Consider the following 26,500-nt stretch of genomic DNA (forward strand, 5'->3'; position numbering starts at 1 on the left):
TAACAATAGCGAATGATTAAGAAAAAGGCATATGGCAATATACAAGAATAACGCAAGATAACGAAATATGAGAAGGCAGTTTAAGTTCAAGTGTAAATTAATCACAAAAAAATAATAATAATAATAATAAAAAATAATGTATACAAAGAAAAAATATATTAAAAAGAACACCTCTTCCCCTCCTCCCCCCCAAAGAAAAAAAAAGAAAAAAAGACAATAATATGAAAATATGACAAAAAAAAATTATCTATCCTCTGTCTCAGGTACAGCTTAATCACTATAACCTCTGACACGCTTAGCAGTATCCTCTTCAAAACCATAAAAACGTAAGCAAAAGATGGTAGAAAATAAATGTCATCTCTCCATTATAATGATTGAAAAAATTAAATTCCGTCGCATGAGAAGAGATGGAGAAATGGGAGGAAGGATTTTCTTAAAATAAAACCGGCAATGCATTATAAGGATAGGATACGAATTGACTTTGCTACATGTGGTTATGGGAAAAAAATCGACTCTTGAAGAAAAAAGCATATGCATTGGTGGTTTTTGGCACGTTTTCTTTGGATGTGCTAGGTAGATGTCAACTCCCGCCACCGGATGTAATTATTATTCTGGTCTTTATGTATGTTAAATGAGTATTGCTCGTAATGACGGTACTTTAAAGGTTGTGGAATATAATCAATGGCTATTCTAAGGTGCTGATGATGTTATTCAAGTACAATGCAGTGACATTGAGTGATATTTCGTTTTGTCTCCAGGTTTTCAACTACTCAAACTGTAATTATTTCTTTCCTATTATTTGCGTTAGGGAGATTTACATATAACTATGGTATATCTGAGGTTGTGGCACAAATTCAATAGCCATTGCAATGTGTTTGAGATCAATTAATGTGCAATGCGGTTACTTAGAGTCAAATTTCGTTTTGTGCCTTTCTGCTCATGCCCTGAAAAAGCATCAGAGAGTCTGCGCGAGGAGTGTAAATAACTTATTGTTCCGGCTACTGGCAGCTACGAGAAATACACGAATTTCGACCTTCCCACGGACTTGTGAGTTTCACCCATACTATTAAACTATGTAAGATAATGTTGTGAACATTGGGCCGTCTTTTAAAATGAGGACTGGCCCGAAACAAACCCCCATCGACCCGAAATTTGGAACACCAACAACGCGAAGGGATTGGAGAGTCAACAGCGTGTCTCCTGCGCATTTGATCGACCATTTCGTGCACCGAAGGAAGACTTCAACGCCGAACTGACATCACTTGGATTTTTATCAAGGTAAGACCTATAAGAACAGCAGTTTTTTATGTGTATTAACCTCCTAATTATTTTATAATTATTATTGTTTTGTTATTATGATTATGATAATTGATATTGTGATAATTGTTGTTGTTGTTCATGTTCCTATTATCATAATAATGATAATGATAATAATAATTATTATAATTATCAGTAAGAAGAAGAATTTTATTATTATTACGATTATGATAATGATATTATTGATAATAATGATTATTATTATAATGGTAATAATTATAATAAATATTATTCTTTTTACTGATACTATTATTATTTTGATTATAATCTTCATTATTATTTCTTTATTTTTACCATTGTTATGATCATTATTATTGTTGTTATTTTTAGCCATTTTTATTATTATAATTATTAATTTTATTCTTACTATGACTATCGTTATTCTTTTGACTATCATCAATGTTAATATAATTATCAACATCACTATTCTCATTATTATCATTATTGTCATATTTATCATTAATATTATTGTTATCATTATCATTATTATCATCTTCATATCATCACTGATCTTATGATGATGATGATGATGATTATCATTGATATCATTTGTTATTATTTTTGTTACTATAAATACTGTTATTATTATCATGATAAGTATTTTAGGATTATTGTTATTGTTGTAATTGTCACTATTATTTTTATTATCATCATCATTATTATTAGTAGTAGTAGTATTAGTATTATTATTATTATTGCTATTACTGCCATCATTATTGATATTTTTGTTATTATCATTATTGTTATCATCATCATCATCAACAACAAAACATCATCATCATTATCATTATTATTATTAATTTTATTATCATTATTACTGTTAGCATTATTACTTTTATCTTCGTCATTATTATTATTGTTATATTATCATTGATATCTTTATCATTGTCATCATCATCATCATTATCATCATTATCATCATTATCATTACCATTATCATCATCAATATTATTATCATTATTATTATTAGTAGTAGTAGTAGTAGTAGTATTGATAACATAATTGTCATGATTATCATTATTTATTATCATCATCATTATCAGTTATTATTATCATTATTATCATTATCACTATCATCCTCATCCTCATCATTGTTATCATTATTATTTTTTCCATTATTATTATTATTATTGATTTTATTATTATTTTCATTATTATTATCATTATTATTGTTGTTATTATTATCATTATTATTGTTTTTACCATTATTATTGTCATCTAAATAATTATCATAATTATTACTTCTCTTATTATTTTTTGTCACAAATTATTATCACTATTATCATTATTAGCATTATTATTTACATTATTATTTGCATTGTTATTAGTGCTAATTTTATTATCATCATTATTTTCATTGATAGTTTTAAAATTATCATTGTATTTATATTTTTGTTCTTATTCTTTTTCTTATTCTCATTATTATTATTATTCTGCATTATTATTTTGATTATCTATTGTTATTCTATTTTGTTGTTATGATTAGTATCATTTATTGTTATTGTTGTTATCATTATTATTGATATTCCTATTATTATTAATGATATTGTTATGTTTAGTATGTTTGTTATTTTCCTTTTCATTATAGCTACCAGTATTGTTATTATGATCATAATTATAATCATCAATGTCAGTATTATAATCGCTAGCATTATTATTATTATTATCATTATTATTATTAGTATTAGTAGTAGTAGTAGTTGTAGTGCTATTAGTATTACTATCATTACTACTATTATCATTATTATTATTATTTTTATTATCATCATCATCATCATCATCATCATTACCATTATTATAAGTACTTTCATCATTTTTGTTATTATTATAGTTATGATTGTTTATTATTATTGTTGTCATTATGATCATCATTATTATTTTTTGCCTTTATTATCATTATCACTGTTGCCATTGTTGTTATGATCAATATTATCACACACACACACACACACACACACACACACACACACACACACACACACACACACACACACACACACACACACACACACAGAAACAAATGTTGGCTTTTAGAAATATTTTACAGATATATCAAACCACGTCGAGATCATTATCAACTGAAGTAATCTTTATCCTTTGCAACTTGCAACCAGCCTCCGTGGCTCAGTGGTACCGCCTCTGGCCCGGAGACGGCGGCCGCGAGATCGAATCCCGCGAAGCCAAGCGTGAGGTGCTCACGCGCAGGCGCCGTCGGGGTAGCTTTTACTTTTTTTGTAAGTACTGACATTGTTGTTTTTATTACTGTTTTAATTTTCTTCGATATCATCATTGTTTTAGCATTGTCAATATTTTTTTCGTTACTATTGTTTTGAACACCCTTGTTATTATTATTATTTTGTTTGTTTTTTATTGTCATTTTTATCATTAACATTGTTGTTATTGCGATTTTTTGTTTGTTTTTATTATAGTGATAGTAATAATGATACTGTTAATAGCGATAACAATTTTGTTATTATTTTGATTACTATTGTTATTGTTATAATTATTTTTGTAAGTATAGCTATCATTATTATTCTGATTATCATGAAAATAACAGTTCTCATTAATCCCATTATTATCATGCTTGTCATTTATATTGTTGTTATAATTATTATAACTATCATCATCATCATCATCATAATCAATCATTGTCACTATTATGATTTTCATTATTACTGCTAATGCCTCTGTTATCAATATCATTATTATCATTATTCTTATCATTGCTATTACCATAACTATTAACATTAATACGATTTATTCTAATTATATTTGTTATTATAATTGTTGTTTTATCATAACCTTCATTATTATCACATGATTATTGTTATTATCATCATTATCATTCTTGTTCTTATTATTATCTTTAGTATCATTACTATCATCATCATAACTATTATTACCTTCATCATTATTATCATATTTGCTATCTTTATAATTATCATTTTCATTATTAAAGTTATTACCAATATTATTATTATCAATGTTATTGTTATTATGATTGATATTGTTTTCCTGGTTGACATAATTATTACATCTTTATATATTATTATTATTATTATTGTTATCATCATTGTCAGTCTTATCATTATCATTATTATTTTTATTATTATTATTTTTATCATCCTCACCACTGCTGACCTTTTTTTCATTATATTTTATTTATCATTAATACTAGTATAAAAAATGATAGTTATTATTTTTGATATGTGAATATTATCATTATCACCTTCATTATCAAAATCCTCATCATCATTATTATGATCATTATTACTTTTATTATCATTATTTTTACAGTATTATCGATATTATCATATTATAACTATAAACATTGCTTTCACTATTACTATTTCAATTATGATTATATTCATCATTATATTTTTATAACCATCAGTGTTGTCATCTAAAGCATTAAATCATTTAAATTAAATCATCATCATTATTACTTTTATTATTATTATAATAACTATTAGCACTATTGTTGTTTTTGATATTATAATTATGATTATTATTATTATTTTTATTATCACTATTATTATTTTCTTTATTATTGTTGTTGCTACTTTTATTAGTATTGTTATTATCTTATTATCATTGTTATTGCTATGATTATCATTGTCATCATTATTATTATAATTATCGCACACACACACACACACACACACACACACACACACACACACACACACACACACACACACACACACACACACACACACACACACACACACACACACACACACACACACGATTTACCCATGTTGGCTTTTAGAATTGTTTCACTCTAAGATCTAAACAAGTCGATTGAAGTAATCCTAATCTCTAGCAATTTGCAACCAACCTCCGTGGCTCAGTGGTACCGCCTCTGGCCCGGAGACGGCGGCCGCGAGATCGAATCTCGCGATGCCAAGCGTGAGGTGCTCACGCGCAGGCGCCGTCGGGGTTTTAGTAACTTTTAGTATCATCAGGATTGTTTTTATGGTTGGTAGCATTATCTTCGCTGTTATCATTATTTGTTTCAGCATTATCATTTTTTCGTTATTGTTTTGAACGTCCTTGTTATTATAATTATTATGCTCTTTATTATTTTTATCATTGTGTAGTTGTTACTATTGTTATTATTATAATTATTTTTGTTTTTTATTATAGTCGCCATTATAATGATAGTAATAATGATAGTAATAGTGGTAACAATATTGTTTTTTTATTACTATTGTTGTTATTATTATTTTTATTATTTTTGTTAGTATGGCTATCATCATTATTAATGAGAATAGTCATTAAAAAGACAATTCCCATTAATCTCATTATTATTGTGCTTGGCATTGATATTGTTATTATTAATATTATTATTATTATTATTATTGTTATTATTATTATTATTATTATTATTATTATTATTATTATTATTATTATTATTATTAATATTATTATTATTACCATCTTCATGATCATAATCATCATTATTACCATCTTCATGATCATAATCATCATTATTATCACTATCATGATTTTCATTATTACTACTAATGCCTCTATTATCAATATCATCATTATCATTTTTGTTATCATTATTATTACCATAATTATCATCATCAATATGATATATTATAATTGTTTTTGTTATTTTGATTGTTATTATCATTGCCATCATCATTATTACATAATTATTGTTATTGTTATTATCATTAGTAGTAATAGTATTATTTTATTATCATTATAACTATCATGATGATCATTCCTGCTAGACTTATCATCATCTTTATGCTTATTATCAATGATATCACCAATATCATTCTTATCACTGTGATTGTTATTATGATTGATATTGTTTTCCTGATTGTCATAATTATTATTATCATTATTATTATTGTTATCATCATCATTGTCAGTGTTATCATTATCATTATTGTTATTATCTTTATCATCCTCATCACTGCTGTCATTTTTTTCATTATTATTTTCTTATCATAAGTACAATTTTTTTATATTTACATATTATTATCATTGTCATTATCAGTATCATAATCATCCTCATTATTATCATTATTGTTACAATGTTATTGATATCATCATCATAACTATCATTATTGGTATTACTATTGCTATTTCAATTATGATTATATTCATCATTTTTTTATTACCATCACTGTTGTTCTCTAAGTCATTGGTATCATAACTATTACTTCTATTGTTATCATTATTACTATTATCACCATTATTGTTATTCTTATTGTAATTCTTCTTATTATTATCATTATTATCATTATTGTTATTATTATGATGATTATTGTTACTTGTATTAGTATTGTTATCATCTTTATTATCATTTAAGTTTCATTGTTATTGAAATAATTATCACTGTCATCATTAATATTGTTATTATTGATAATATTATTATTATTATTATTATTATTGTACTTATCTTTATCATCATTATTGTTATTGATAATATAATTATTATCATTGTTTCATTTCCTTTATCATTATTATTATCATTATTATTACTATTATTATTATTATTATTATTATTATTATTATTATTATTATTATTATTATTATCATTATTATTATCATTATTATTACTATTATTGTTATTATCATCATCATCATCATCATCATCATCATTATTATTATTATTATTATTATTATCATTATTGTTACTATTATTATTATTATTGTTATTATCATTATTATTATTATTATTATCATTTTAATTAATCTTATTATGATGATGTTAATGATTATCATTGGCATTATCATTATTTTATTATAAATATTATTTTTGTTATTATTATGATTTTCATTGTTATTGTATTTCTGTTTTTTATTGTTATTAATTTTATTGTCATTATGATAATAATTTTTATTATTGCTCAATTTTTCTTATAATGAATATTACCATTATATTTGTTATGTTTGATAAGTTTATTCTAATTTTTATCATAATTTTTATTATGATTATTATTATCATTATAAGCATTATTGTCATTATTATAATCACTATCATTATTATGGTTACCATCAATGATACTACTATTGTTGTTGTTCTTATTATCATTGTTATTATTTTCATTATTATTATTACCATCATCATCATCATTAGTAGTAGTAGTAGTACTATTATTGTTGGTTTTTAGAATAGTTATACAGATAGATATAATAAGCAGTTGAAGGACTCCTTATTTATTGCAACTTGCAACCAACCTCTGGCCCGGAGACGGCGGCCGCGAGATCGAATCCCGCGAAGCCAAGCGTGAGGTGCTTTTATTATTTATTATTATTTTATTTTTATTACTTTTATCATCATATCAGTATCTTCTTCAATACTTCAATATCATAATTTAAACTTTTATTTTATTTCGTTGCGAGTATTCTGAACACCGTTTTTATCATGATTATTCTTATTCTTATTCTTATTCTTATTCTTATTATTTTTATTGTTATTGTTATTGTTATTGTTAGTAGTAGTAGTAGTAGTAGTAGTAGTAGTAGTAGTATCATTATCAATATTATTATCATTACCAACATTATCATCATTATTATTATGTAAATAGTTATTATCATCAGTACTATTAAAATTATTATTATCATTATTAATTTGATTATTATTATTGGTACTATTATCATTATTATTGTTATTATTATTATTATTATTATTATTATTATTATTATTATTATTATTATTATTATTATTATTATTAAGAGCATTATTATTATTGTTGTTATTATCATCATTGTAATTATTGTTATTATCATTATTGTAATTACAATAACAATGATAGTAATAATGATTATTATTAATTTATTATGGTCATTATGTTATTATTATCATTGTCATCATTTCTACTTTTATAATAAATACAATTTCCATTATCATCATTATCAGTACTATTGTTACTGTTATTAATTTTATACATTGTTATAATCTATGTTCTTTCTATTACTATCATCATCATTATCATTATTATTACTGATTTTGTTATTGTTTTCATTCTTGATATCATTATGTTCATTACTATTATAATTGTTATTATTTTTTATAACTCATTATTATCTTTATTATTGTTATAATGTTATCATTAATATTATTGTCATTATTTTTATTATTATTATCATTATATTCATTATTGTTAATATTATTATTATTATTATTATTAATATTATAATTATTATTGTTATTATTATTACTGTTACTATTGTTATAACTTTTATTATTATGATAATTATCACTATTATCCATATCAGTTTTACTGATATCATCATCATTATTATTATTGTTTTAATCATTATTGTTATTATTATTATTATTATTATTAGTATTAGTATTATTATTATCACTTATCATAATTGTTATTGTTATTATAGTTATAAGAGGTAATATTATTATACTAATTTAGAAGAATTTTTTATCCTCATTGTTATCATTTTTATTATTATTATTATCATTTTCATTTTCATTATCATTATCATTATCATTATGAGTATCATTATTATTATTATTTTGATATTTATTTTTACTGTTTGTAATGATGATAACTATCATAATTATATTGTTTTATTATTATTATTGTTATCATGATTATTGTTGCGTTTGTTATTATCATTATAGTTAATATTATCATTATTATTATTGATACTATCATTATTATCATTATTGTCATGGTCATTATTCTTACTCTTCTTATTATTATTATTCATATGATTCTCATTTTTGTTATTTTTATTTTTTTGACTATTATTATTACAGACATTGTATTATTAGTAGTATTATCATCATTATTATCAATATCATAATTATGATTGTTTTTCATTATCATTATCATAATTCACACACACACACACACACACACACACACACACACACACACACACACACACACACACACACACACACACACACACACACACACACACACACACACACACACACACACACACACACACCAACAAAAAACGTATCTTGGCTTTTAGAATAGTTGTATTGATAGATCTAACCACGTCGAGATAATTATCAATTGAAGTAATCCTTATCCTTTGCAACTTGCAACCAACCTCCGTGGCTCAGTGGTACCGCCTCTGGCCCGGAGACGGCGGCCGCGAGATCGAATCTCGCGAAGCCAAGCGTGAGGTGCTCACGCGCAGGCGCCGTCGGGGTAGCTTTTTTCTCAGTATCATCAGGATTGTTTTTATTTCGTTGCGAGTATTCTGAACACTTTTTTATCATAATTATTTTTTATTATTATTTTCATTGTTATCATAATGGCTTACGTTATCATCATAATTATTATGTAAATAGTTATTATTATTATTATTATTATTATTATTAATATTGAAATTATTATAATTAATTCTATCATCATTATTGGTATTATTATTACTATGATTGTTATTGTTATTGTTATTATTATTATTATTATTATTATTATTATTATTATTATTATTATTATTATTATTATTATTATTATTATTATTATTATTATTATTATTATTATCATAGTCATCATTGTTATTATCGTCATTGGTATTGTTGTTGTTATTATTATTATTACAATAATAGTATTAGCAATTATATTAGTTATGGTTATTATCATTATTATATTCATTGTCATTATTTCAATTATTATAATAATTGCAATTTCCATTGTTATTGTCAATACTATTGTTACTATTATTATTGTAATAATAACTTTTCTTTTGTTCTTTTGATTATTATTATTACTGTTATCATTATCATCCTCAGTACCATCATTTGAAGAATCTTTAATATTATTGTTACTATTATTATCATTACTATAATCACTGATCATCATCATCATCATTATCATCATCATTTTCATCAATACTACTCATACCCGTATTATCAATATCATTATCATTATTGTAATCATTATTATTACCATAACCATTATCATAAATATGATTTATTATAATTATTTTTGTTATTCTAATTGTTCTTATTGTTATTACTATCATTGTTATTACATGAATATTATCAGTAGTATTATTACTTTTATTATCATTATTACTATTATCATCAGAACTATTATTACCTTCACCATTATTTTTATTGTCGCTATCTTTATCATTATCATTGTCATTATTATGTTTGTCATCACCAATATCATTCTTATCACTGTTGTTGTTATTATGATTGATTTTGTTTTCCTGATTGCCATAACTATTATCATCTTTATATATCATTGTTATAACATCTATCAGTGTTATCGTTATCATTATTATCATCATTATCTCTATCATCCTTATCACTGCTGTCATTATTTATTTTTCATTATTGTTCTTTATTATTATTGATATCAGTTTTAATATCGTCATATCAATATTATCATTATTATCATAATCATCCACATCATTGTTATGATAATGATAATGAGAATAATGATAATTATTATTATTACAATATTATTGATATTATCATATCATAACTGCCATTATTGCTATCACTATTACTTTGTATCATTATTATTTTTATTATCATCACTGTTGTCATATAAATCATTATTTTCTTAAATACTTTTTTATTATTATCATCATCATTATCACTATTATTATCATCATTACAATTGCTGTTGTTGCTGTTGTTATTAGTGTTATTATTATATTTGTTATCATTTAAGTATCACTGTTATTGCAATTGCCATCATTGACATCATTAGTATTGTAATTAATGTTATTATTATTATCATTGTTTTTGTTGTTGCTATTTTATACTTATCTTTACCACCATTACTATTATTGTTATTATTATTGTTGTTACTTTATTTCCTTATCATTATTGATATCAGTATCATTATTATTTTTTATTTTGTTATTGTTATTATTTTTATTATTTTGATTAGTCTTATGATGATGTCGATGATTATCATATAATTATTCTTATTATTAATATAATTGTTATTATTATTATCATCATCATCATCATTATTATTATCATTATCATTTTTATTATTAATAGTATTATCATTATCATCATTATTATTATGGATATTAATATTATCATTGTTATTGTATTTCTGATTCTTATTCTTTTTCTTATTTTCATTTCCAATATCATAATCATCTTTATCAATACTCTATTTTTCTTATAATGATTATTATCATTTATTGTGTTTATTATTATTTTGATTATTGTTTTTGTTGCTACTATTATTATTAATGTTATAATTATTATGTTATGTTTGATGAACTTATTTTAATTTACATTATGCCTTTCATTATTCTTATTATAATCATCATTATTATTATCATTATTGTCATTATTATAATCACTATCATTATCATTACTGTCAATATTACTACTATTATTATTGTTCTTATTATTATTGTTATTATTTTCATTAATATTATTATTACCATCATTATTATTAATAGTAGTAGTACTAATATTGGTATCATGGTTATTAGTATTATCATTATTATTGTTATTTTTATTATGAACATTACTACTATTACCATTATTATCATTTTTATCATTATTGTAATTATTACTGTTGTTATTGTTATAATAATAATAATAATAATATTAATAATAATAATAATTATTATTATAACTCATACTACCTTTATTATCGTTATCACCATTGTCATTATTATTTTGATCAATATCATCATTATCATCACGCACATGCACACGCACACGCACACGCAAACGCACACGCACACACGCACACACACACACACACGCATACACACACACACGCATACACACACACACACACATACACACACACACACACACACACACACACACACACACACACACACACACACACACACACACACACACACACACACACACACACACATACACACACATACACACACACACACACACACACACACACACACACACACACACACACACACACACACACACACACACACACACACACACACACACACACACACACACACACACACACACACACGCACACACACAATACACATATTAGCTTTCAGAATAGATTTATTGATAGATCTAACCACGTCGAGATAATTAGCGATTGAAGGACTCCTTATCTATTGCAATTTGCAACCAACCTCCGTGGCTCAGTGGTACCGCCTCTGGCCCGGAGACGGCGGCCGCGAGATCGAATCCCGCGAAGCTAAGCGTGAGGTGCTCACGCGCAGGCGCCGTCGGGGTAATTTTTCTCTTAATGACAGCATCGAAGATAATGATTACCAAAAAAACATTCCTCATTATATCGAGATTGTTTTTGTGGCTGTTATCATTATCTACGATGTTATCATTATGTGTTTCAGCATAACGAATGTTTTTTTTTCGTTGTTATTGTTTTGAACACCCTTGTTATTATTATAACCATTTTGCTCTTTATTATTTTTATAATCAACGGTGTAATTATTACTATTGTTGTTGTTATAATTATTTTTGTTTTTTATTATAGTTGTTATTATTATTGTTATTATTATTATTATTATTATTATTATTATTATTATTATTATTATTATTATTATTATTGTCATTATTGTTATTATAACTATCATTATTATTATGACTTATCATCATTGTTATTCTGATTATCATTGATATCACTATTCTCATTATCATTATTATCATATTTATAATTAACGTTATTGCTATTATTGATACTATAAGCACTATTGTTATCATCATCATCACCATTTTCACTATTAAGATTTTTATTATTACTACTAGATGCCTGTGTCATCAATATTATCATTATCATTATTGTCATTATTATTATCATGATTATTGTCAACATGATTTATTCTATTTTTTTTTTTGTTATTGTAATTGTGTTATTATTATTATCATTATTGTAAGTTATTATTATTATCATTATTTTTATTATATGTTTATTATTATTATTATTATTATTATTATTATTATTATTATTATTATTATTATTATTATTATTATCTTTATTATTATTATTATTTTCATCATTATCATTATGTGTAATATTGCTTTTTTATCATTATAACTATTATCATCATAACTATTACTATCTTCAGCATTATCATCATTGTTATTTTCATTGTTAATATCTTTATATTAGCATTATTATCCTGTCATAATTATCATCATAATTTATTTTTTAGCATTATCATTATCAGTGTTAAGAGTGTCATTATTGTTATCATTATCTTTATCATCCTCATCATTGTTTTCATTATATTTTTTTATTGTGAGTATTATTATTATTATTATTATTATTATTATTATTATTACTATTACTATTATTGCTATTGTTATTGATATTATCATGTCATCGTTATCAATATTATCATTATCATAATCATCCTCTTCATTATTATTATTATCATTTATTATTATTAGAGTTATTAATATCACCATATCATCATAAATGTCATTATTACTATCACTATTACTATTTCAGATTTTATTTTTTTCATCATTATTGTCATTACCATCATTATTATCATCTAAACCATTATTATCATTTTTTAAATCATTATTCTAATTATCACTATTATTTATTTGTTATCACTATTTTTATCATTAGTATTATTATTGTTGTTGTTGTTACTGTTGTTATAAGTATTATATCATAATTATTATTATCACTATCATTATTATCATTGTTGCTATTATCATTTTCATTATTTGATATCCTATATCATGATTGCTTCCAGTATCATTATTATTATTATTATTTTGATTATTCTTATTATGATGATGATTATCATTGTTTTTATTTTCATTATTATTATCATCACTATTATTATTATTATTATCATTATCATAATTATTTTCACTGTTTTTATTACTGTTATTGTTTTAGTTATCATTATCATCATTATTGATATCATTACTATTATCATTGTATTTATATTGATATTAACGTTATTATTTTTATGTTTAAAAAGCTTATTTTAATTTTCATTATGGCTATCATTTTTATTATAATCGTTATTATTGTTATTATGAGTATTGTCATTATTATAATTATTATTATTATGATTATCGTCATTATTATAATTATTATTATTATGATTATTGTCATTGTTATAATTATTATTATTATGATAATTGCCATTAGTATAATTATTACTATTATGATTATTGTCATTATTATAATTATTATTATTATGATTTTTGTCATTATTGTAATTATTATTGACATTACTATGATATTACTATTGTAACTATTGTTGTTATTTTTACCATCATCATCATTATTAGCAGTAGTGCTATTTTTATCATTATTATTGTAATAGTAGTAATAATTATTATTGTTTTATTATCATTACTACTTTCAGCATTATACTTTTTATCGTTATTATGATTATTGTTATTTTATTATTGTTGTAATTTTCATTATTATTATTTTTTCTCATACTACGTTTATTATTATCATCATTGCCATTATTGTTATGTTATCATAATTATCATCCCACACAGGCGCTAGTACGCACCCACACGTACACGCACACACACAGACACCCAAGCACGCGAATTACTCATGTTGGCATTTAGACTGTTTTCACAATTAGATCTAAACAAGTTCTTTGAAGTAATTTTCATCATTTCCAACAGGTAAGGAACCTTCCTGGCTCAGTGGTGCCGCCTCTGGCCCGGAGACGGCGGCCGCGAGATCGAATCTCGCGAAGCCAAGCGTGAGGTGCTCACGCGCAGGCGCCGTCGGGGTACTTTTCTTTTGTTCTTATTATGATCATTATTATTACTGTTATCATTATCATTTGCAGTATCACAGTAACATTGTTTTACCTGTTATTACTATTACTATTACTATTATTATTATTACTATAATCACTGTTATTATTATCATCATTATTGTTATCATCATCATCATCATTTTCATAATTACTACTAATGTCTGTATTATCAATATCATCATTATCATTAATGTTATCATTATTATTACCCTAATTATCACCATCAATATGATTTATTATAATTATTTTTGTTATTATGATTGTTGTTATTACTATCATTATTATTACATGTTTATTGTTACTGTTATCATTATCATCTTCATAGTTGTTATTATTATTATCATCTTTATTTATTATTGTTATAGCATCATTATCAGTGTTATCGTTATCATTATCATCATCATTGATTTTATCAACCTTATCACTGCTGTCATTTTTTTTTATTATTGTTTATTTATTATTTCCATCAGTTTTGATATTTTGATATTATGTCAGTATTATCATTATCATAATCATCCTCATTATTATGATCATTATTACTATAGTAATAATGATAATTATAATAATATTTATAATTATCGCAGTATTATTGATATGATCATATCATCTTAACTACCAATATTGCTATCACTATTATTTTTTATTGTTATTATTTTTATTTTCATCAATGATGTGTAAGTCATTACTCTCATAATTATTACTTTTATTATTATTATCATCATTATTGTTATCGCTGTTATAGTTATTATTATTATCATCATCATCATCATCATCATCATCACTATTATTATTATCATTACTTTTGTCGTTGTTGCTGCTGTTATTAGTATTGTTTTTATCTTATCATTTAAGTATCATTGTTATTACAATGATTATCATTGACATCATTAGTATTGTAATTAATATTGTTATTTTTATGATCATTATTGTTATTATTATAAATATTATTATTGCTACTATTAATGTTATTATTATTTATGTTATGTTTGATGAATTTATTTTGATTTCCATTATATCTTTCATTATTCTTATTATAATCATCACTATCATTATTGTTATCGTTATAAGCATTATTGTCATTATAATCACTATCATCCTTATCATTACTGTCAATGCTGCTACTATTGTTGTTATTCTTATTGTTATTATTATCATTTTATGATTATTATTATTACCATCATCATTATTATTAGTAGTAGTACTAATACTAGTACTGCGATTATTATCATTATCGTTATTTTTGTTATTATTATTATTACTACTACTACTATGTTAAGTATTATTATTCTTATCATTATTACAATTATGATCGTGTTTTATTATTATTGTTATCATTATCATCATCATTGTTGGTGTCATTATTATTTTTTTATTATTATTGTTCATACTACTTTTATTATCGTCATCACCATTGCCATTATCGTTATCATCACACACACACACACACACACACACACACACACACACACACACACACACACATACACACATACACACACACACACACACACACACACACACACACACACACACACACACACAGAAACATATGATGGCTTTTAGAATAGTTTTATTGGTAGATCTAAAGACCGATATAATTAGCGATTGAAGGACTCCTTATCTATTGCAATTTGCAACCAACCTCCGTGGCTCAGTGGTACCGCCTCTGGCCCGGAGACGGCGGCCGCGAGATCGAATCCCGCGAAGCCAAGCGTGAGGTGCTCACGCGCAGGCGCCGCCGGGGTAATTTTTGTTTTGTTCTTATGATTATTATTATTATTGTTATCATTATCATATTTGATATCATAAGTTAAACTACCATTTTATTTCGCTGCGGGGTAACTTTTCTTTTGTTCTTATTATGATTATTATTATTACTGTTATCATTATCATCTGCAATATCACAGTTACATTGTTTCACCTATTATTAATATTCCTGTTACTATTATTATTATTACTATAATCACTGTCATTATTATTATCATCATTATTGTTATCATCATCATCATCATTTTCATAACTACTACTAGTGTCCGTATTATTAATATCATCACTATCATTATTAGTACCATAATTAGCATCATCAATATGATTTATTACAATTTTTTTTGTTATTATGATTCTTGTTATTATGACTATCATTACTATTACATGTTTCTTGTTACTGTTATCATTATCATCTTCATCATAGTTGTTATTATTATTATCATCTTTGTTTATTATTGCTATTGCATCATTATCAGCGTTATCGTTATCATTATCATCATCATTGTCTTTATCATCCTTAGTTTTTTCATTATTATTTCTTTATTATTGCTATCAGTTTTGATAATATGTTATTGTTATCATTATCAATATCATTATCATAAGCATCCTCATCATTTTTACTATAAAAATGATAATTTTGATAATATTTATAATTACTGCAATAATATTGATATTATCATATCATCATAACTACCATTATTGCTATCACTATTATTTTTTATTATTATTATTATTTTTATTATCATCTCTGATGTGTAAATCATTACTATCATAATTATTACTTTTACTCTTATTATCATCATTATTGTTATCGATGTTATAGTTGTTATTATTATTATTATTATTATTATTATTATTATTATTATTATTATCAGTATCATTATCATTATCACTATTATTATTATTATCATTACTAGTGTTGTTGCAGCTGTTATTGGTATCGTTTTTATCTTAGTTATCATTTAATTATCATTGTTATTGCAATGATTATCATTAGTATTGTAATTGATATTGTTGTTATTATTATTATTATTATTATTAATATTATTGCCATTATTATTATTATCATTCTTGTTATTATTATAAATATTATTATTATCACTATTAATGTTATTATTATTTATTTTATGTTTGATGAATTTATTTTTATTTCCATTATATCTTTCATTATTCTTATTATAATCATCACTATCATTATTATTAGCATTATTAGCATTATTGTCATTGTTATAATCACTATAGTCCTTATCATTACTGTCAACGCTGCTACTATTGTTGTTATTCTTAATATCATTATTATTATTTTATTATTATTATTATTACCATCATCATTATTAGTAGTAGCAGCACTAACATTAGTACTATGGTTATTATCATTATTAATATTATTATTATTATTATTATTACTATGGTAAGTATTATCATTCTTATCATTACAATTATGATTGTGTTTTATTATTATTATTTATACTACTTTTATTATCGGCATCACCATTGCCATTATTCCGTATCATCACACACACACACACACATACACACACACACACACACACACACACACACACACACACACACACACACACACACACACACACACACACACACACACACACACACACACACACACACACACACACAGGTGAGCTAGTTTGCTCACCTGATTACCGACGTGACCTGATCACCCAGTAGTTGTATATATACTCCTCTATGTACCTCATGTAGCATATGCCCTGACGAAGCAATAGTGAAAAGGCCTTCGGCATATTCGTGTGTTTTCTTGCCCTTCCCTTCGTCGTTCCCTTTGCAATCTGTTCAACATGAATTCCACACACACACACACACACACACACACACACACACACACACACACACACACACACACACACACACACACACACACACACACACACACACACACACACACACACACACAGAGATAAACATATGATGGCTTTTAGAATAGTTTTATTGGTAGATCTAACCACGTCGATATAATTAGCGATTGAAGGACTCCTCATCTATTGCAATTTGCAACCAACCTCCGTGGCTCAGTGGTACCGCCTCTGGCCCGGAGACGGCGGCCGCGAGATCGAATCCCGCGAAGCCAAGTGTGAGGTGCTCACGCGCAGGCGCCGCCGGGGTAATTTTTGTTTTGTTCTTATGATTATTATTATTATTGTTATCATTATCATATTTAATATCATAAGTTAAACTAAATAATAAATAATAAATAAATAAATAATATTGATATGATCATATCATAACTACCATTATTGCTATCACTATTATTTTTTATTATTATTATTTTTATTATCATCTCTGATGTGTAAATCATTACTATCATAATTATTACTTTTACTATTATTATTATCATTATTGTTATCAATGTTATAGTTATTATTATTATTATTATTATTATTATTATTATTATTATTATTATCATTACTATTGTTGTTATTGCTGCTGCTATTGGTATTGTTTTTATGTTAATTATGATTTGATTATCATTGTTATTGCAATGATTATCATTAGTATTGTAATTGATATTGTTGTTTTTATTATTATTATTATTATTATTATTATTATTATTATTATTATTATCATTATTGTTATTATTATAAATATTATTATTATCACTATTAATATTATTATTTATTTTATGTTTGATGAATTTCTTTTAATTTCCATTATATCTTTCATTATTCTTATTATAATCATCACTATCATTATTATTATCGTTATGAGCATTATTGTCATTATAATCACTATCATCCTTATCATTACTGTCACTGCTGCTACTATTGTTGTTATTCTTATTATCATTATTATTATGTGATTATTATTATTATTATTACCATCATCATTATTATTAGTAGTAGCACTAATATTAGTACTATGGTTTTTATCACTATTATTATTATTATTATTATTATTATTATTATTATTACTACTACTACTACTACTACTACTACTACTACTACTACTACTACTACTACTACTACTACTACTACTACTACTACTACTACTACTACTACTACTACTACTACTACTACTTCTATGATAAGTATTATAATTCTTTTCATTATTACAATTATGATCGTGTTTTATTATTATTGTTTATACTACTTTTATTATCGTCATCACCATTGCCATTATTCCGTATCATCACACGCACGCACCCACACACACACACACACACACACACACACACACACACACACACACACACACACACACACACACACACACACACACACACACACACACACACACACACACACACACACACACACACACACACACACACACACACACACACAAATATGATGGCTTTTAGAATAGTTTTATTGATATATCTAAACGTCTAGATAATTAGCGATTGAAGGACTCCTCATCTATTGAAATTTGCAACCAACCTCCGTGGCTCAGTGGTACCGCCTCTGGCCCGGAGACGGCGGCCGCGAGATCGAATCCCGCGAAGCCAAGCGTGAGGTGCTCACGCGCAGGCGCCGTCGGGGTAAATTTTGTTTTATTCTTCTTATGATTATTATCATTACTGTTATCATTATCTTCCTGAATATCATCATTTAAACTATCATCAATTTTATTGTTACTACTATTATCATTACTATAATCACTTTATTATTATCATCGTCATCATCATCATCATCATCATCATCATCATTTTCATCATTACTACTAGTGCCCGTATTATTAATATGATTTATTATAATGAGTTTTGTTTTTATAATTATTGTTTTTATTATTGCACAATATTATTACATGATATTGTTATTGTAATCATCATCATCATCATCATTATTGTAATTATTAGCATTGTCCTTAGTATTATTACTATTATCATCATTATTACTATTATCATCATAACCATTATTACCTTCATCATTATTATCCTTGTTGCTATCTTTATCATTTCCATTATCATTATTATCAATGTTATCACGAATATCATTCTTTTCACTGTTATTGGTATTATGATTATTATTGTTTTCATGATTGTCATAATTATTATCATCATTATTTATTATTATTGTTATCATCATCATTGTCAGTGTTATTTTTTCACTATCATTTTTTATCATATATACTATTTTCATATTAACATATCATTTTTATCATTGTCATTATCAGTATCAGTATCATCCTCATTATTATATTTATCATTACAATGTTTTGATATTATATCATCATAACTATCATTATTGCTGTCACTAGTACTATTATGATTATATTTATCATTATTTTTTATTACCATCACCATCTAAATCATTGCTATCATGGTTATTACTTTTATTGTTATCATTATTATTATTATCCCTATTATTGTTATTATTATTATTATTATCATTATTATTGTTATTATTATTATTATTATTATTATTATTATTATTATTATTATTATTTTTGATATTGTTGCTGTTGTTATTAGTATTGTTATTATCTTTATTGTCATTTAAGTTTCATTGTTATTGCAATAATTATCAGTGTCATTATTAGTTTTATTGTTATTATTATTATTATTTTTATTACTATTATTATCTTTTTCATCATTATTGTTATTGCTATTATAATCATCACCATTGTTTCATTTCCTTTATCAATATTATTATCAGTATCATTATCATTATTGTTATTATTATTGTCATTATTATTATTATTATTATTATTATTATTATTATTATTATTATTGTAGTTATTATTATTTTAGTTTATCTTATTATGGTGATGCTAATGTTTACCTTAATTATCATTATTTTTTATTATAAATGTCATTATTATCATTAATATTATTATTATTGTTATCATTATTGTTTTCATTATTATTTTTGCTATTATCATTATAGTTTTTTTTTGTTATTATCATTATAGTTTTTTTTTGTTATTATCATTATAGTTATTATTATTATTATCATTGTTATTATATTTTGTTTCTTTTCATTTTCTTTTAATTTTTATTAATATTATAGTCATTACGATATTCATCTTTATTATTACTCTTTTTTTCTTATAATGATTATTATGTTTTTGTTATGTTTGGTAAATCTATTTTACTTTTTATTACAGCTATCATCATTCTTATTATAATTATTATTACCATCATTATTCGCATTATTGTCATTATTATATTCACTATCATTATTATTACTATCAATGTTACTACTATTGTTGTTATTATCATTGTTATTATTTTCATTATTATTTTTACCACCCTAATCATTATTATTATTAGTAGTAGTACTAATATTGTTGTTCTTTAGCATAGTTTTATTGATAGATCTAAACATGACATAATTAGTGATTGAAGGACTCCTTATCCTTTGCAACTTGCAACCAACCTCCGTGGCTCAGTGGTACCGCCTCTGGCCCGGAGACGGCGGCCGCGAGATCGAATCCCGCGAAGCCAAGCGTGAGGTGCTCACGCGCAGGCGCCGTCGGGGTAAATTTTCTTTTCTTCTATGATTATTATTATTGTTATCATTATCACACTCAATATCATCATTTAAACTATCATAAATATTATTGTTACTATTATTATCATTACTAATCACTTATTATTATTATCATCATCATGATTATTTTCTTTATCACTACTAATGCCCGCATTATCAATATTGTAGTGAATTTTCCCTGGCTGTAGGCGGGTCATCCCGTAGGCTTTCGGGCCGCCTGTTTCCCTGACGTTATGGATCGCTCTAATTAATCTACGGACTCTTCCGCCCTGCAAGATGACGTGGTTTTGCTGTTTTCTGTGTGTCTGCGCCTTTTTTTTAAATAAGAATATGCCTGTGTTTTTATATTCCTTTGACTTACCTTTCCCACTGGTTCGTGGTCTACCTCTACATCTACATTACTCCTACTATACACAACACTACTTATACACTACTCACCTTATATTCTATACTTACCTTGTTCTATTCTTGCCTTTTCGTCTTCGACTAATTCACCTTAGCTTTGTTTTTCTTTCGTTTTTCCCTTCGTGTTTCTCCGCTTTCTCTCACGGATTCCTTCTTTCACTTTTTCGTACTTTCCTATCTTTTATCCATTTTATGTGCCCATTTTTGTATAGTTTTATCGTTCTTTTATTTTATGTGTTTTCTAACTTATTTTAAACACACCATACACTATTTTACAAATAAAGTTAACTGCATTATGGGTAAAATCCCAGTAAGCACGGGAGCCACCTGCTGTATATAAGGTCAAGCCAGATCGGTCTAGGAGAGAGGCTTTTGTTCGTGTGTGGTGACAGACCGTTGGATTTTAGCTGGCTGACTGGTGCTTCTCGGGCTATGGCGGGTTGCCTCTGTGTTTTTCAAGTAAGTGTATGGTGTGTTGTCCTGTGTATTTGTTCTTTTTGAAAGTTTTGTGCGAAATAAATGTATAATATGGATGCTCCTTTTTATGTTGCCTTTTTTGTCAGCCAGTGGTCTTATTGTTTTTTTCTCGTGACTACGGAATCACTCTTTAGCTCACCTGAGAGTCATTGTTTATTAACGCCAGACCCACATGGAAATTACCTGTAGTTGGAATACACGCTACCAAACCAACATCTCTAACTCTACGGAGTTTATAAATATCCACTACAAATATCATTATTGTTATCATTATTATTAACATAATTATTATCATCAATATGATTTATTAAAATTATTTTCGTTATTATAATTGTTATTATTATTACTATCAATATTATTACATGATTATTGTTATTGTTATCATAATCATTATTGGTATTATTATCATTAGTATTATTACTTTTATTATCATTATTACTATTATCGTCAAAACTATTATTATCGTCATCATTATTGTCATTGTTGCTATCTTTATCATCATCATCATTATGCTTATTATCAATGTTATCACCAATATCATTCTTATCACTGCCATTGTTATTATTATTGATATTATTTTCCTGATTGTCATAACTATTACATAACATCATCTATCAGTGTTATCGTTATCATTATTATCATTGTCTTTATCACCCTTATCACATTTTTATTACCATTTTTTAAAAATCATTATTGCTCTCAGTTTTGATATTATCATTATCATTAACATAATCATCCTCATCATTTTTATGATCATTATAATGATATTGATAATAATAATAAGGATATTACAATAATATATCACTTTTATTATTATTATTACTTTTGTTGTTGCTGTTGTTATTAGCATTCTTATTATCTTAATTATCATTTAAGTTTGCAATGTTACCATGATTATTATCATTGTCATTATGATTATTATCATTACAACTATTATGATTTTTATGATTATTGTAATTATGATTGTTTTTATTATTGTTATCATTATCATCATTGTTAATATTATTAATATTATTATTATTATTACTCATACTACCTTTATTACCATGATCATCATTGATATTGTTGTTAATTTGATCAGTATCATTATCATCACACACACACACACACACACACACACACACACACACACACACACACACACACACACACACACACACACACACACACACACACACACACACACACACACACACACACACACACACACACACACACACACGATTTACCCATGTTGGCTTTTAGAATACTTTCACTCTAAGATCTTATCAAGTTGATTGAAGTAATCCTTATCTATTGCAATTTGCAACCAACCTCCGTGGCTCAGTGGTACCGCCTCTGGCCCGGAGACGGCGGCCGCGAGATCGAATCTCGCGAAGCCAAGCGTGAGGTGCTCACGCGCAGGCGCCGTCGGGGTAATTTTTCTCTTAATGATAGCATCGAAGATAATGATTACCAAAAAAAAAAAAAAAACATTCCTGATGATATTAAGATTGTTTTTGTGGCTGTTATCCTTAACTACGATGTTATCATTACTTGTTTCAGCATAACGAATGTTTTTTTCGTTGTTATTATTTTTATAATCAACGGTGTAAATATTACTATTGTTGTTGTTATGATTATTTTTGTTTTTTATTATAGTTGTTATTATTATTATTATTATTATTATTATTATTATTATTATTATTATTATTATTATTATTGTCATTATTGTTATTATAACTATCATTATTATTATGACTTATCATCATTGTTATTCTGATTATCATTGATATCACTATTCTCATTATCATTATTATCATATTTATAATTAACGTTATTGCTATTATTGATACTATAAACACTATTGTTATCATCATCATCACCATTTTCACTATTAAGATTTTTATTATTACTACTAGATGCCTGTGTCATCAATATTATCATTATCATTATTGTCATTAATATTATCATGATTATTGTCAACATGATTTATTCTAATTATTTTTGTTATATTAATTGTTATTATTATTATCATTATTGTAAGTTATTATTATTATCATTATTATTATTATCATTATTATTATTATGTGTTTATTATTATAACTATTATTATTATCTTTATTATTATTATTATTTTCATCATTATCATTATGTGTAATATTACTTTTTTATCATTATAGCTATTATCATCATAACTATTACTATCTTCAGCATTATCATCATTGTTATTTTCATTGTTAATATCTTTATATTAGCATTATTATCCTGTCATAATTATCATCATAATTTATTTTTTAGCATTATCATTATCAATGTTAAGAGTGTCATTATTGTTATCATTATCTTTATCATCCTCATCATTGTTTTCATTATATTTTTTTATTGTGAGTATTATTATTATTATTATTATTATTGTTATTATTATTATTATTATTATTATTATTATTATTATTATTATTATTATTATTATTATTATTATTATTATTACTATTTTTATTGCTATTGTTATTGATATTATCATGTCATCGTTATCAATATTATCATTATCATAATCATCCTCTTCATTATTATTATTATCATTTATTATTATTAGAGTTATTAATATTACCATATCATCATAAATGTCATTATTACTATCACTATTACTATTTCAGATTTTATTTATTTCATCATCATTGTCATTACCATCATTATTATCATCTAAACCATTATTATCATTTTTTAAATCATTATTCTAATTATCACTATTATTTATTTGTTATCACTATTTTTATCATTAGTATTATTATTGCTGTTGTTGTTACTGTTGTTATAAGTATTATATCATAATTATTATTATCACTATCATTATTATCATTGTTGCTATTATCATTTTCATTATTTGATATCCTATATCATGATTGCTTCCAGTATCATTATTATTATTATTATTTTGATTATTCTTATTATGATGATGATTATCATTGTTTTTATTTTCATTAGTATTATCATCATTATTATTATTATTATTATCATTATCATTATTATTTTCACTGTTTTTATTACTGTTATTGTTTTAGTTATCATTATCATCATTATTGATATCATTACTATTATCATTGTATTTATATTGATATTAACGTTATTATTTTTATGTTTAAAAAGCTTATTTTAATTTTCATTATGGCTATCATTTTTTATTATAATCGTTATTATTGTTATTATGAGTATTGTCATTATTATGATTATTATTATTATGATTATTGTCATTATTATAATTATTATTATTATGATTATTGTCATTATTATAATTATTATTATTATGATAATTGCCATTAGTATAATTATTACTATTATGATTATTGTCATTATTATAATTATTATTATTATGATTTTTG

The 26,500-nt window shown here is 24.5% G+C and overlaps 1 protein-coding gene and 1 long non-coding RNA gene across 5 annotated transcripts in view; both read left to right on the forward strand.

The window, feature by feature from the left end:
* The first annotated feature begins 544 nt into the window (after positions 1-544).
* Positions 545-26,500, forward strand: part of LOC113825263 (serine protease inhibitor 88Ea) — a 42,068-nt gene continuing 16,112 nt past the window's right edge. For 3 of the 4 annotated variants that reach the window (XM_070134177.1, XM_070134176.1, XM_070134178.1), the window contains exon 1: positions 547-1,278. The gene's annotated coding sequence lies outside the window, so the exon portion shown is untranslated. Of the gene's footprint in view, positions 1,279-26,500 lie in introns of all 4 variants that reach the window. The other variant, XM_070134180.1, reaches the window with a different exon arrangement.
* Positions 21,810-23,197, forward strand: LOC138865098 (uncharacterized). Its single transcript, XR_011399309.1, has 2 exons — positions 21,810-22,246; positions 22,428-23,197. It is a non-coding gene; the product is annotated as an uncharacterized lncRNA (long non-coding RNA).

The sequence above is a fragment of the Penaeus vannamei genome, chromosome 19, assembly GCF_042767895.1.
Source record: "Penaeus vannamei isolate JL-2024 chromosome 19, ASM4276789v1, whole genome shotgun sequence".
Taxonomy (NCBI): domain Eukaryota; kingdom Metazoa; phylum Arthropoda; class Malacostraca; order Decapoda; family Penaeidae; genus Penaeus; species Penaeus vannamei.